Source organism: Ranitomeya imitator, chromosome 5 (genome assembly GCF_032444005.1).
Source record: "Ranitomeya imitator isolate aRanImi1 chromosome 5, aRanImi1.pri, whole genome shotgun sequence".
NCBI lineage: Eukaryota > Metazoa > Chordata > Amphibia > Anura > Dendrobatidae > Ranitomeya > Ranitomeya imitator.
In genome coordinates this window covers 340980910-340997667 of record NC_091286.1, presented here as the reverse complement: position 1 = coordinate 340997667, position 16758 = coordinate 340980910, and positions in this window count along the sequence as shown.

The window sequence follows — 16758 nt, the reverse complement described above, 5'->3', positions numbered from 1 at the left end:
AATGCAACTATATGTTATAGAATGTTATTAAATCAATCCTGTTAACCACGAAGAGAGAGAAATACTGGTGGAAAAAAATGGCCCAAGTGTAATGCGAAATTAGTAATTTCAGAAGTAAAAAATAACATAATATTTACCAGTAGTTCGTAAAAGGAAACCTGTCATGTAAAATCACGCTACTAATCTGCAGGTTAATAGCGTTAATAGCGTTAGCTTACATGACAGGTTCCCTTTAACTATAAACATATTTTTTTCTATTCAGTTTTTTCACCTTAAGTATTCATTCACATAAAAAACTTGACAGCTCCATTTCACTACCTGAGGCCTGATATGGCCAAATACCAACACAGATGAGCCTCTGTATGCAACTCCAGTTTCATTGTCTAGATGAGTGGGGGGTGGGCGTGCTGCACATCATCAGTTCCTTTAGGCCGGCCTCACACTCAGCGTATAAAAATATGGTCCATAATTTACAGATGTAATACGCAGAAAAGTCCCCAAAATAGTAGTCCGTATCTCATCCATAGGCAGGGTGTGTCAGCGTATTTTGCGCATGGCATCCTCCGTATGTAATCCGTATGGCATCCGTACTGCGCAATTTTCTCGTAGGCTTGCAAAATCGACATACGGACATACAATGGATCCATGTTCTCAAAAAATCGTAAAAACATATATACTGTCTATATATATATATATGTCAGTGAGATATATATATATATATATATATATATACACTTAGGGCCAGAAATATTTGGACAGTGACACAATTTTCGCGAGTTGGGCTCTGCATGCCACCACATTGGATTTGAAATGAAACCTCTACAACAGAATTCAAGTGCAGATTGTAACGTTTAATTTGAAGGGTTGAACAAAAATATCTGATAGAAAATGTAGGAATTGTACACATTTCTTTACAAACACTCCACATTTTAGGAGGTCAAAAGTAATTGGACAAATAAACATAACCCAAACAAAATATATTTATTTTCAATATTTTGTTGCAAATCCTTTGGAGGCAATCACTGCCTTAAGTCTGGAACCCATGGACATCACCAAACGCTGGGTTTCCTCCTTCTTAATGCTTTGCCAGGCCTTTACAGCCGCAGCCTTCAGGTCTTGCTTGTTTGTGGGTCTTTCTGTCTTATGTCTGGATTTCAGCAAGTGAAATGCATGCTCAATTGGGTTTAGATCTGGAGATTGACTTGGCCATTGCAGAATGTTCCACTTTTTGGCACTCATGAACTCCTGGGTAGCTTTGGCTGTATGCTTGGGGTCATTGTCCATCTGTACTATGAAGCGCCGTCCAATCAACTTTGCAGCATTTGGCTGAATCTGGGCTGAAAGTATATCCCGGTACACTTCAGAATTCATCCGGCTACTCTTGTCTGCTCTTATGTCATCAATAAACACAAGTGACCCAGTGCCATTGAAAGCCATGCATGCCCATGCCATCACGTTGCCTCCACTATGTTTTACAGAGGATGTGGTGTGCCTTGGCTCATGTGCCGTTCCCTTTCTTCTCCAAACTTTTTTCTTCCCATCATTCTGGTACAGGTTGATCTTTGTCTCATCTGTCCATAGAATACTTTTCCAGAACTGAGCTGGCTTCTTGAGGTGTTTTTCTGCAAATTTAACTCTGGCCTGTCTATTTTTGGTATTGATGAATGGTTTGCATCTAGATGTGAACCCTTTGTATTTACTGTCATGGAGTCTTCTCTTTACTGTTGACTTAGAGACAGATACACCTACTTCACTGAGAGTGTTCTGGACTTCAGTTGATGTTGTGAACGGGTTCTTCTTCACCAAATTAAGTATGCGGCGATCATCCACCACTGTTGTCATCCGTGGACGCCCAGGCCTTTTTGAGTTCCCAAGCTCACCAGTCAATTCCTTTTTTCTCAGAATGTACCCAACTGTTGATTTTGCTACTCCAAGCATGTCTGCTATCTCTCTGATGGATTTTTTCTTTTTTTTCAGCCTCAGGATGTTCTGCTTCACCTCAATTGAGAGTTCCTTTGACCGCATGTTGTCTGCTCACAGCAACAACTTCCAAATGCAAAACCACACACCTGGAATCCACCCCTGACCTTTTAACTACTTCATTGATTACAGGTTAACGAGGGAGACGCCTTCAGAGTTAATTGCAGCCCTTAGAGTCCATTGTCCAATTACTTTTGGTCCCTTGAAAAAGAGGACGCTATGCATTACAGAGCTATGATTCCTAAACCCTTTCTCCGATTTGGATGTGCAAACTATCATATTGCAGCTGGGAGTGTGCACTTTCAGCCCATATTATATATATAATTGTATTTCTGAACATGTTTTTGTAAACAGCTAAAATAACAATACTTGTGTCACTGTCCAAATATTTCTGGCCCTAACTGTATATATATATTAATATATCATACAGCGCTAGATAGCTTAAAAGCCGGTAATTCAATTGCCGGCTTTTGCTATCTCCTTCTCAAACCCGACATGATATGAGACATGGTTTACATACAGTAAACCATCTCATATCCCCTTTTTTTTGCATATTCCACACTACTAATGTTAGTAGTGTGTATGTGCAAAATTTGGGCGCTCTAGCTATTAAAGTTAAGGGTTAAATCGCGGAAAAAATTGGCGTGGGCTCCCGCGCAATTTTCTCCGCCAGAGTGGTAAAGCCAGTGACTGAGGGCAGATATTAATAGCCTGGAGAGGGTCCATGGTTATTGGGCCCCCCTGGCTAAAAACACCTGCCCCCAGCCACCCCAGAAAAGGCACATCTGGAAGATGCGCCTATTCTGGCACTTGGCCACTCTCTTCCCACTCCCGTGTAGCAGTGGGATATGGGGTAATGAAGAGTTAATGTCACCTTGCTATTGTAAGGTGACATTAAGCCAGATTAATAATGGAGAGGTGTCAATTCTGACATCTATCCATTATTAATCCAATTGTATGAAATGGTTAAAAAAAACACACATTCTTACAAAGTCTTTTAGTGAACTAAAAACACAGGTTGTTTTAGTATTTTATTATACTGGTAATCCACCTGAAGACCCTTGTCACTTGGAACAAATGTAAAACAAACAAACAACCATATTCCATACCTTCCAATGATCAGTCTCGTCCCACGCTGTAAAACACGCTAGTGTGAGGCCAGCCTTATATTGTATAGACGTTGACATTTCTGTGCCAATTAGCTCAAACTCATGGCAACCTTGAACATCTTTATGAGGACAATACAGTAAAAAAGATTGTGTCTCCAATATGGCTGTGCACAGTGAATTTTAAAAGCATTTTTTTTTAAAAAGAACAAATCTATAAATTCCCTTCTACATAAAAATGGAAATTTCAGCAAGGTGAAGTCATCTTGGCATGGAGGCGATCAGCAAGTGGCACTACTGAGGTGTTATGGAAGCCCACGTTGCTTTGATAGCAGCCTTCAGCTCGTCTACATTGTTAGATCTGGTGTCTCTCATCTTCTTCTTGACAATACCCCATAGAATCTCTATGGGGTTAAGGTCAGGCAGGTTTGCTGGCCAATCAAGCAGCTGGAGATTGAAATTTCCATCTCCAAAAAGCTTGTCGGCAGAGGAAAGCACGAAGTTCTCTAAAATTTCCTTGTAGTCGGCTGCGTTGACTTTGTTCTGGATAAAACAAAGTGGACCTACACCAGCAGATGACATGGCTCCCCAAACATCACTGATTGTGGACACTTCACACTAGACCTCAAGCAGCTTGAATTCTGTGCTTCTCCACTCTCCCTCCAGATCTGGGACCTTGATTTGTAAATGAAATGCAAAATTGACTTTCATCTGAAAACAACACCTTGGACCACTGAGCAACAGTCCAGTTCTTTTTCTCCTTGGCCCAGGTAAGACACTTCCGGAGTTTTCTATTGGTCGTGAGTTGCTTGACACAAGGAATGTGACTCTTGTAGCCCATGTCCTGGATACGTCTGTGTGGTGGCTATTGAAGCAATAACTCCAGCAGCAGTCCACTCAAATTTTTGAATGGCCTTTTTAATAATAATAATAATAATAATAATCTTTATTTTTATATAGCGCTAACATATTCCGCAGCGCTTTACAGTTTGCACACATTATCATCGCTGTCCCCTGATGTGGCTCACAATCTAAATTCCCTATCAGTATGTCTTTGGAATGTGGGAGGAAACCCATGCAAACACGGGGAGAACATACAAACTCCTTACAGATGTTCTTAGCAATCCTTTCAAGGCTGCGGTTATCCCGTTTGCTTGTGCTCCTTTTTCTACCAGACGTTTTCCTTCCATTCAACTTTCCATTAATATGCTTGGATAAAGCACTCTGTGAACAGCCAGCTTCTATAGCAATGACTTTTTGTGGCTTACCCTCCTTGTGGAGTGTGTCAATGACTGTCTTCTGGACATCTGTCAAGTCAGCAGTCTTCACCATGATTGTGGAGCCTACTGAAACAGACTGGAACGTTGCAGGTATTTTTTGTTAATTATTCTAATTTACTGAGATAATTACTTTTGGGTTTTCATTGGCTGTAAACCATAATCATCAACATTAGCAGAAATAAACACCTGAAATAGATTACTCTGTTTGTAATGACTCTATATAATATATGGGTTTCACTTTTTTGTATTGAAAAACTGGAATAAATTAACTTTTTGACGATATTCTAACTTTGTGAGAAGCACCTGTAGTTCTTACTCATTGCAATGAATAAGGACTGAGTCTGAAACGCGTTTGCTTTTTTATTGTTGTTGGATTTTTTCTGGCTCTTTTTTATATACAATAAATCACCTTTTTATTGTATATAAACCCCTTCTGAAACTAAATGTTATACCCTGATAAAATAATAAAGCCTATACTCGCTTCCCATGCCTACTCTGTTCCAGCAGTGTCAGCACTCTCGGTCCCGGGGCTGTGATGTGGTGGAATGACACATGATGCCCGACTCCCAATGAGCGCTGGTGTCATTGTCTCCGACTTCAGACAAATTGAACATGAAGAGGAAGTCCGGGCTACAGCTCACCCCTGGTTCCTTTTCATGTTCAGTTCATACGAAGGTGGAGACAGTGACACCAGCGCTGTGTCACAATACCATATCACAGCCCCAGGAGAGCGAGTGCCGACAACGCGGGAACAGAGCTGACACAGAAGGTGAGTATAGGCTTTATTATTTTATCGGGGCCAAACATTTCATTTACGGAGGGGTTGTTCTTGTAGTGGACAACCCCATTAATGAATCACCTTGCTATAATTTCCCTGGTTCAGCATTTGGGGGCTCATTCTATCCTTCCCGATCATGGGTAAGCAGCACTATGTATAATCTACTCCTTTATACACTGCTCAAAAAATAAAGGGAACACTAAAATCCCACATCCTAGATATCACCAAATTAAATATTTCAGTTGCAAATCTTTATTCATTACATAGTGGAATGCATTAATAAGAATGAAACTTGAAAATGATCACTGTCAATCAAAATTAATATCCCATGGAGGTATGAATTTGGAATGATACTCAAAATCACAGTGGAAAATCAAATTACAGGCTGATCCAACTTCAGTGGAAATGCCTCAAGACATGGAAATGATGCTCGGTTGTATGTGTGGCCACCAAGTGCCTGTATGACCTCCCTACAATGCATGTGGATTGCCCCCGTAGGGCAGTGGGGTACTCAGTACCGGGTCCTTCGGTTCTCAAGGGGGATGTCACGGTGGCTGACCCGGTCCGTGGCCCTCGGGAGGTCCGTTGATAAAAGGGAAAGGTCTTTAAAGGGATATGATTGTGACACCACTTGTGGTACTTGATCATGGTGACCGACGCTGCTAAGGGGTCCGCTGGAGTGATGTTATGGCAGCTAGATGGTATACCTTCCCACAGGTGAAGTATGTCCCCAGGGCTTCCCAGTGTGTAGATGGTAGATGGTGGATGGTGTAAGGCGCAGTGAAGAACGAGGACACAAGGTTGCAGTCTTTTCACCTTTTACTGAAGGCTTCAGCATCCACAGTCCAGAGCACAGATCACGGGGCAGGCAGAGTCCGGCCGGTTTGGAGGCAATTCCAAAGTCCCCTTATCCAGGTGGAAATCAGTAGCTTTCCTCTAGCGCCTGGGTGTTGTAGTACCTTACTGCTGAGCTTCTCATAAGGCTTTTTACAGGGACTCTAGCACGCCCCGGCCCCCACAAGTTGCCACTGTGCCTCCTGGGTATAGGGTGGATCAGTAACTTGAAATTAGCTGTCCTGCCGGTCTCTGGAGCAAGGCATGGAGACTGTTGCTCCCTCGGTGTTCCGGCTACTGGATCCTGCGCTTCAAAAGGAGGCAGCCTGTGCAGGGCAGAACTCCTTCTGGTTTCCTCTCCTTTTGCTATGACTTCATTTCTCATCCTCTACAATACAATTCGCTGTTCGTGTCTCTTTCTTAGGATGCTGCCGCACGTGGGGCAGGCGCAGCTCCGTAACCTTCCACCTAGGCCTCTGACAGGATCCCACCCCTGTCAGGGACCAAGTCTGTTGGCAACTGCTCGATGTTCCTCCTTCCTCTCTGTGTGCCTGACAGGAACTGACTGACTTTCTATCCAGACCACCAGTTTTACTTAATTGTGTAGAGTGCCCTAATAAATAGGAGCATAGCTCCCCCTGGTGGACTGGAGCGTGAAGTGTGTTGCATGTTTGTGATACCTGGTAAAGAGATCTCCTTTATTGCCTTCAAACATAACATCACTCCCCCCTAGAGGAGAATGATATTACTGCAACGACCAGGACCTTGGGGCGCTGCACTCCCCCCCAGTTAAATCCAGTACTCCGCGACTGGGAAAAGAAAACAACAATACATTAGCAAAAAGACATGCAATTTTTGAATGCTATAAAACAAGTTAATATACTAAGCTTCCCTTTATGGGAGGTGAGGACACTTGAACGTTGCAAACAAAAACATATTTACATTGTGCGCGTGACTTTAAGTCAAGTAGGAAACAGTTATTAACTAGCTATGAAATACAATTACCCGTACAGGTATACTATCTATTAAGTGCAAGTACCCTCTGAGGTAACATAGAACCGCAAAGTGCAAATCAACATTATTCTTTATTATTACTCTTCTTCATAAGCAGGACTGTCTATCAACCCCCATGGGCTCACTGCATTTTCCTTCTGTTTATTCAGAATACATCAAACGTCAGATTCAAATTAATTCTCAGTTCCTTCTCTCTACCTGGAGCTACAGACTCTCACGTCTGCTCAGCTGTTCTCCTATCGTACCAACTCCGCCTAGCTGATGTTCCGTGACAAGCTCCCTTTTGGTATCTCTTTATTTTATTCAGAATTGCATTATTAAACATTTTCTATTCTCTATCTCAACCTCAATTTTATTATTATTTTCTAGCTACATACTATCAGCTATGTAAGCATCATTTCTATCTAACTGCTCAATACTTTCAAACATTATCACTTTTAGGCAAAGTGCAACAAGTAAACATTCCCTTTAACCCCTTCACCCCTGGAGCTTTTTCCGCTTTTTCATTTCCGTTTTTTGCTCCCCTCCTTCCCAGAGCCATAACTTTTTTATTTTTCTGTCAATATGGCCATGTGAGGGCTTATTTTTTTGTGGGACGAGATGTACTTTTGAACGATACTATTGGTTTTACCATGCCATGTAACAGAAAGCGGGAAAAAAATTCCAAGTGTGATGAAATTGCAAAAAAAGTGCAATCTCACACTTGTTTTTTGTTTGGCTTTTTTGCTAGGTTCACCAAATGCTAAAAGGAACCTGCCATTATGATTCTCCAGGTCATTACGAGTTCATAGACACCTAACATGTCTAGGTTTTTTTTTATCTAAGTGGTGAAAAAAATTCCAAAATTTGCTTAAAAAAAAAAAAATTGCGTGATTTTCCGATACCCGTAGCGTCTTCAATTTTCGTGATCTGGGGTCAGGTGAGGGCTTATTTTTTGCATGCTGAGCTGACATTTTTAATGATACTATTTTGGTGTAGATACGTTCTTTTGATCGCCCGTTATTGCATTTTAATGCAATGTTGCGGCGACCAAAAAAACGTAATTTTGGCGTTTTGATTTTTTCTCGCTACGCCATTTAGCGGTCAGGTTAATCCTTTGTTTTTATTGATAGATCGGGTGATTCTGAACGCAGCGATACCAAACATGTGTATGATTGATTTTTTTTTAATTGTTTTATTTTGATTGGGGCGAAAGGGGGGTGATTTGAACTTTTATATATTTTTTATTATTTTTATATTTTTAATCACTTTTTTTAAAAATTTTGGCATGCTTCAATAGCCTCTATAGGAGGCTAGAAGCATGCACAACTCGATCGCCTCTGATACATAGAGGTGATGCACAGATTACCTCTATGTAGCAGAAATGCAGGGTTGCTTTGAACGCTGACCACAGGGTGGCGTTCAAAGCAATCGGCCATCAACAACCATACAGGTCTCAAGGAGACCTCTGGTTGTTATGGCAATGCACTGCTGACCCCCGATCATGTGACTAGTTAAATGCCGCTGTCAGCGCTTGACGGAGGAATTTAACTAGTTAATGGGCGATTCCGCTCGCGCTCATTGCGCGCACATGTCAGCTGTACAAAACAACTGACATGTCGCGGCTTTGAGGTGGGCTCACCGCCGGAGCCCAGATCAAAGCAGGGGATCTGCTAGCTGACGTACTATTCTGTCAGCTGGCAGAAAGGGGTTAAGGGCAAAGTCAAGTCTTTTCTGAGGTAGTGCAAAGTACCAATATGTAAGTCAATGATCAACTCTCAAATAACAAGAACTTACACGAGGTCATCAGGAACAGTCTCTTCAAAAAGCTCTTCTTGTAAAACCAGTAGGGAGCACCCTTAAGAAGATGCAAACTATTTACAAGCAGTTCAGGAATCATTCACCGTCCATGATCCAAATGTTCTTTGATGCAAAAAGAAACTTGTGAAAAACTGAGGATCCCTTCAAACATCGGATCCCTTTAAGAAATAACCTTGGACAGGTGCAGAACTTGGAATCCTCTTTTAACTGAGGACCCCTTTAAGGAATAACCCTCTACAATACAATTCGCTGTTCATGTCTCTTTCTTAGGATGCTGCCGCACGTGGGGCAGGCGCAGCTCCGTAACCTTCTATCTAGGCCTCTGACAGCATCCCACCCTTGTCAGGGATCAACTCTGTCGGCAACTGCTCAATGTTCCTCCTTCCTCTCTGTCTGCCTGACAGGAACTGACTGACTTTCTATCCAGACCACCAGTTTTACCTAATTGTGAAGAGTGCCCTAATAAATAGGAGCATAGCTCCCCCTGGTGGACTGGAGTGGGAAGTGTGTTGCATGTTTGTGATACCAGGTAAAGAGATCTTCTTTATTGCCTTCAAATGTAACATCACTCCCCCCTAGAGGAAAATGCTATTACTGCAATGACCAGGACCCTGGGGCGCTGCACATGGGCATGCTCCTTATGAGATGGCAAATTGTCTCCTTAGGGACCTCCTCCCAGACATGGACTAAAGCATCCACTGACTCCTAGACAGTCTGTGGTTCAAGGTGACGTTGAGGATGGTGCGAGACATGATATCCCAGATGTGTTCAATCGGATTCAGGTCTGGGGAACGGGCGAGCCAGTCTATAGCTTCAATGCCTTCATCTTGCAGGAACTGCTGACACACTCCAGCCACATGAGGTCTGGCATTGTCCTGCATTAGGAGGAACCCAGGGCCAACCGCACCAACATATCATCTCACAAGGGGTCTGAGGATCTCATCTCAATACCTAATGGCAGTCAGGCTACCTCTGGCGAGCACATGGAGGGCTGTTCGGCCCTCCAAAGAAATGCCACCACACACCATTTCTGACCCACTGCCAAATTGGTCATGCAGAAGGATGTTGCAGGCAGCAGATCGCTCTCCACTGTGTCTCCATGTGCTCAGTGTAAACCTGCTTTCATCTGTGAAGAGCACAGGGCACCAGTGGTGAATTTGACCATCCTGGTATTCTGTGGCAAATGCCAAGCATCCTGCATGGTGTTGGGCTGTGAGCACAACCCCCATCTGTGGACGTCAGGCACTCACACCATCCTCATGTCGGTTTCTAACTATTTGTATAGACACATGCACATTTGTGGCCTGCTGGAGGTCATTTTGCAGCGCTTTGGCAGTGCTCCTCTTGTTCCTCCTTGCACAAAGGCTGAGATAGCGGTACTGCTGCTGGGTTGTTGCCCTCCTAAGGCCCCCTCCATGTCTCCTGGTGTATTGGCCTGTCTCCTCGTAGAGCCTCCAGCCTCTGGACACTACGCTGACAGACACAGCAAACCTTCTTGCCACAGATCGCATTGATGTGCCATCCTAGATGAGCTGTACTCCCTGAGCCACTTGTGTGGGTTGTAGAGTTCGTCTCATGCTACCACGAGTGTGAAAGCACAACAACATTCAAAAGTGACCAAAACATCAGCCAGGAAGCATTGGTACTGAGATGTGGTTTGTAGTCCCCACCTGCAGAACCACTTGAGTGTGCCTTGATAATTGCCAATAATTTCCATCTGTTGTCTATTCCGTTTGCACAACAGCATGTGAAATTGATTGTCAAACGGTGTTGCTTCCTAAGAGGACAGTTTGATTTCACAGAAGTTTGATTTACTTGGAGTTATATTCTGTTGTTTAAGTGTTCAGTTTATTTTTTTGCGCAGTGTATCTATGGCCACTTGACCCCTTTTTTATTATATGCATTTTTTTGTGATTTACTTAGTGTACTTTTTTCCATGAATGCTGCTACATATACTGGACAGTAGGATTGAGCGACTTTTACTTTTTTAGGGTCGAGTCGGGTTTTGCGAAACCCGACTATCTCAAAAGTCGAGTCGAGTGAAATCGGCCGATTATGGCGAAAAGTCGGGGATCGACCGAAACACGAAACCCAATGCAAAGTCAATGGGATTTTTTTTATTTATTTTTTTTATATATTTTTTTTTATTTTTAATTTTTTCTCTCTCTCTCTCGCTGGTGTTACACATTGCAAATCGCTGCAGCGCACAAGCGACAAGATGACGATAGGCGTCCACGCCCCTATGACCTATGTCATCACTCTGCCCACGCTCCTTCATTGGCTGAAAAAATGGCACCAAGCGCGTCATACGAAACGTGACTTTGGCGCGAAAGTCGCGTACCGCATGGCCGACCCCACACAGGGATCGGGTCGGGTTTCATGAAACCCGACTTTGCCAAAAGTCGGCGACTTTTGACAATGAACAATCCGTTTCGCTCAACCCTACTGGACAGTTTTGATGCCCCTCAACTTTTTCCTTCTTTTTTGGACTCATATGTATTGAAAAGTATACTTTTTAGTGAATTTTCCTGTAAATGATTTTTTCGACATTATTGGTGATTTATGGTGACTCCTTTTGTTCTGCTTGTTCTGTAGATACGTTCACTCAATGATGCAGATGTAAGAGGATGCCTTGCCACTGCAGGAGCAGAAGAATACAGTAGCACTAAAAATAGCAGGGATCATGCACAAACAGTGCACTGCTGCGATCATGGCCAGCTTCAATGCAGTGCTTATAAGCTCAATGGAGAAAGACTGCAAGCACTGCGCAATTTCAGCCAAGCTGTACAAAAATAAATAATAACAGTGTTATTTTCAGGGAAACAGTGCAGAATTTTAACAAGAAGTAAATTGAAAAGTTACATGTTTTTAAGAAGGAATTTCCAATTGTACCCATATCTTAAGATAAGAATAACCTTTTAAGTAATAGTTTGGTTCAATGTGTCATGGCATCTGAAATTGCTGAATTAGGTGGTGGTGCTACATAATAGTCAGGAAGCTGGCCAACACCATGTCCTACGAGAATTCTAAAGCTGAAGCTTCAAATTGAGCTATAAGGCTCAGACCGACCATATCTCATCCAAGAGAATTGAGTTGATTATGCTAATCACACTCTGATCAGAGTTTGATCAGAGTGTGATCATAGTGTGATCCGAATTCCTGAGATGTGGAGAAGATGGGGGAAAAAAAATTCTCTACCTTCTTCATTATGTCAGTCCAAAATCAAACTGTACTCAGCTGTCATCTGAATGTGGTCCAATTTTTGTGACCGTCTCATTCACTTACATGGTTGTGTGTGATTCGATAATGGGATGCAACTCATGCATGCTGCAATTTTTGCCTCGGACAACCTTGATTCAAGGAAAAAAATATGGACATGTGTACGGCTCCATAGAAAAACATTGGTCCAAGTGTGATCTGATGTTTTTTTCGGATCGAACTCGCACTGAAAATACATTCGCGTGCACGAGCCCTAATTCAAGTCTATGAGTGGAAACTGCCCTCTAAAATGCCCCACCTAAAGCAAGCCACAAAAATGCATTGTGTACAAAATATTTCATATTCTCCCATTGATTACCAGCAAACATCTGGTTGAAGCATTATTTGCAACCAAAAAATAACGCTAAAAATCCACAAAAATCTGAACTCAGTTTTTTGAAAATAGTACCGAATATACTCGAGTATAAGCTGACCCGAGTATAAGCCGACCCCCCTACTTTTGCCACAAAAAACTGGTAAAACTTATTGACTCGAGTATAAGCCTAGGGTAGGAAATGCAGCAGCTACCGGTGAATTTCAAAAATAAAAATAGATGCTCCATACCGTTCATTATTGCCCCATAAGATGCTCCATATAAAGCTGTGCCACATATAATGCTGCATACCGTTCATTATTGCCCCATAGATGCTCCATATAAAGCTGTGCCACATATAATGCTCCATATTGTTCATTATTGCCCCATAGAAGCTCCATATAAAGCTGTGCCACATATAATGCTCCATATTGTTCATTATTGCTCCATAGAAGCTCCATATAAAGCTGTGCCACATATATGCTCTGCACCGTTCATTATTGCCCCATAAACGTGCCATATAAAGCTGTGCCATATAGTGTTCTGCACCGTTCACCATTGCCCCATAAATGTGCCATATCAAACTGTGCCATATAGTGCTCTGCACCGTTCATTATTGCCCCATAAATGTGCCATATAAAACTGTGCCATATAGTGCTCTGCACCGTTCATTTATGCCCCATAGATGCTCCTTATAAAGCTCTTCCATATAGTGCTCTGCACTGTTCATTTGTGCCCCATAGATGCTCCTTATAAAGCCGTACTACCGGTATATATAATGCTGCCTGCGGCTGCTGCAATAAAAAAAAAAAATGCCATACTCACCTGTCTTGCTTGCAGCTCCGACTGATCAGGCAGAGGGTGGCGTGCACACTATATGTGTCATCGCGCCCTCTGACCTGCACAGTCAGTGCGGAGAGACGCCGGGAAGATGGAGCGGCGCCCGGCGTGTGGAAACGGGGATAGGTGAATATGACATACTTACCTGCTCCCGGCGTCCCGCTCCTTCCCGCGGACAGCTGGTCTCCGGGTGCCGCAGCCTCTTCCTCTATCAGCGGTCACCGTTACCACTCATTAGAGAAATGAATATGCGGCTCCACCCCTATGGGAGTGGAGTCCATATTCATTTCTCTAATGAGCGGTCCCACGTGACCTCTGAACAGGGGAAGAACTGCGGCACCCGAAGACCGTGGGACTGCAGGGACAGCGCCAGGATCGCCGGGACTAGGTGAGTATGCCTCAGCCCTCTCTCCCCCTTACCCGCCGACCCCACCGCCGACTGTGACTCGAGTATAAGCCGAGAGGGGCACTTTCAGCCCAAAAATTTGGGCTGAAAATCTCGGCTTATACTCGCGTATATACGGTAATTTCATTTGTATAATGCTATCTCACCCCACCCCCCCAACAAAAAAACAACAATAGCAGTTGACATGAATAGAAGGTGTTGTGCATGAACAAACTTGTTAAGTCCAAAAAAAAGGATACAGTAAAGAAAGTAAAACAGAAATCCAAAGTCCAAAATCAAACTGTACTCAGCTGTCATCTGAATGTGGTCCAATTTTTGTGACCGTCTCATTCACTTACATGGTTGTGTGTGATTCGATAATGGGATGCAACTCATGCATGCTGCAATTTTTGCCTCGGACAACCTTGATTCAAGGAAAAAAATATGGACATGTGTACGGCTCCATAGAAAAACATTGGTCCAAGTGTGATCTGATGTTTTTTTCGGATCGAACTCGCACTGAAAATACATTCGCGTGCACGAGCCCTAATTCAAGTCTATGAGTGGAAACTGCCCTCTAAAATGCCCCACCTAAAGCAAGCCACAAAAATGCATTGTGTACAAAATATTTCATATTCTCCCATTGATTACCAGCAAACATCTGGTTGAAGCATTATTTGCAACCAAAAAATAACGCTAAAAATCCACAAAAATCTGAACTCAGTTTTTTGAAAATAGTACCGAATATACTCGAGTATAAGCTGACCCGAGTATAAGCCGACCCCCCTACTTTTGCCACAAAAAACTGGTAAAACTTATTGACTCGAGTATAAGCCTAGGGTAGGAAATGCAGCAGCTACCGGTGAATTTCAAAAATAAAAATAGATGCTCCATACCGTTCATTATTGCCCCATAAGATGCTCCATATAAAGCTGTGCCACATATAATGCTGCATACCGTTCATTATTGCCCCATAGATGCTCCATATAAAGCTGTGCCACATATAATGCTCCATATTGTTCATTATTGCCCCATAGAAGCTCCATATAAAGCTGTGCCACATATAATGCTCCATATTGTTCATTATTGCCCCATAGAAGCTCCATATAAAGCTGTGCCACATATATGCTCTGCACCGTTCATTATTGCCCCATAAATGTGCCATATAAAGCTGTGCCATATAGTGCTCTGCACCGTTCATCATTGCCCCATAAATGTGCCATATAAAACTGTGCCATATAGTGCTCTGCACCGTTCATTATTGCCCCATAAATGTGCCATATAAAACTGTGCCATATAGTGCTCTGCACCGTTCATTTATGCCCCATAGATGCTCCTTATAAAGCTCTTCCATATAGTGCTCTGCACTGTTCATTTGTGCCGCATAGATGCTCCTTATAAAGCCGTACTACCGGTATATATAATGCTGCCTGCGGCTGCTGCAATAAAAAAAAAAAATGCCATACTCACCTGTCTTGCTTGCAGCTCCGACTGATCAGGCAGAGGGTGGCGTGCACACTATATGTGTCATCGCGCCCTCTGACCTGCACTGTCAGTGCGGAGAGACGCCGGGAAGATGGAGCGGCGCCCGGCGTGTGGAAACGGGGATAGGTGAATATGACATACTTACCTGCTCCCGGCGTCCCGCTCCTTCCCGCGGACAGCTGGTCTCCGGGTGCCGCAGCCTCTTCCTCTATCAGCGGTCACCGTTACCGCTCATTAGAGAAATGAATATGCGGCTCCACCCCTATGGGAGTGGAGTCCATATTCATTTCTCTAATGAGCGGTCCCACGTGACCTCTGAACAGGGGAAGAACTGCGGCACCCGAAGACCGTGGGACTGCAGGGACAGCGCCAGGATCGCCGGGACTAGGTGAGTATGCCTCAGCCCTCTCTCCCCCTTACCCGCCGACCCCACCGCCGACTGTGACTCGAGTATAAGCCGAGAGGGGCACTTTCAGCCCAAAAATTTGGGCTGAAAATCTCGGCTTATACTCGCGTATATACGGTAATTTCATTTGTATAATGCTATCTCACCCCACCCCCCCAACAAAAAAACAACAATAGCAGTTGACATGAATAGAAGGTGTTGTGCATGAACAAACTTGTTAAGTCCAAAAAAAAGGATACAGTAAAGAAAGTAAAACAGAAATAATAGAAGAGTTATTTTCTGACATCTGGCAAGGAAGGTGTTAATAACATACAAGAACTAACAGTTTTTCAAGAGTGATTTTATTTCCTTTTTATACACTCGTGCCAACGAAACATATATGTAATACACGTTTTCCTCAATGCACTTGAGTGAGGGGCCGTTGGCTGTAACAGGAAAGCAATCAAAGATTCTGATTTAGGCGATTTTATTTGTCACCCAATATAAGTGTTACCTCTGCGCTAAATTAAAACACAGTAATCGTATTAAATCACACCAGAAAGTATGGGAATGGATCTAAGTGTTAGATGTGTAACCGTAAACCAATCATGCTCTAGGCACCTTCTTCTACAAGCTCTTATTCTGACGGCATTTTCCTTCCACACATAATAGAAGCTTGCACATTGTATTTTGTTTTATTAAAGTCACGCCAATATACGACATTAATGTGATTATACAGTAGAATTCTCTTTATAACTTCGCTGAATGCTTCTGCTGAGCTGGAAGTGTTATTTTCATTATACCGAGGCTGTGAAATTAGGTCAAATATGAATGGCATATGGTTTTTCCATTAGAAATCAGGCAGTTCTAATTTAGTTAATATCCTACTCATTTTTCTCCATGCCGGATAAGCTTTATTACATTCCAAGCATACGCTCTGTTATACCTCTGCCAAAAGCAATGTGCATCATATACTTCTGAAATAACGCTGACTTCCTCTTTACGTTAAATTATATTTCAGGGTAATACCTGACAGTGCAGCTCCCCTTAAATAATGTGTCAATTTTTGCTCTTGGGCATGTATCAAGTTGCATTTCATATATTAACACATTTTAAATTATTTGTGTTCTTTGTCTACTGGTTTAAGACATTTCTTTTAAATATGGTCAAAATTTTTATAATACTTTAGCAACATGACAACCAAGCTGAAACTCCCCAGGTAAGTATTTCCAAAGCTACAAGATATTCTGTCTGGAGTTGTAGTCAGATATGACAAAGTTACTGGCAAAGTACTCGAGGT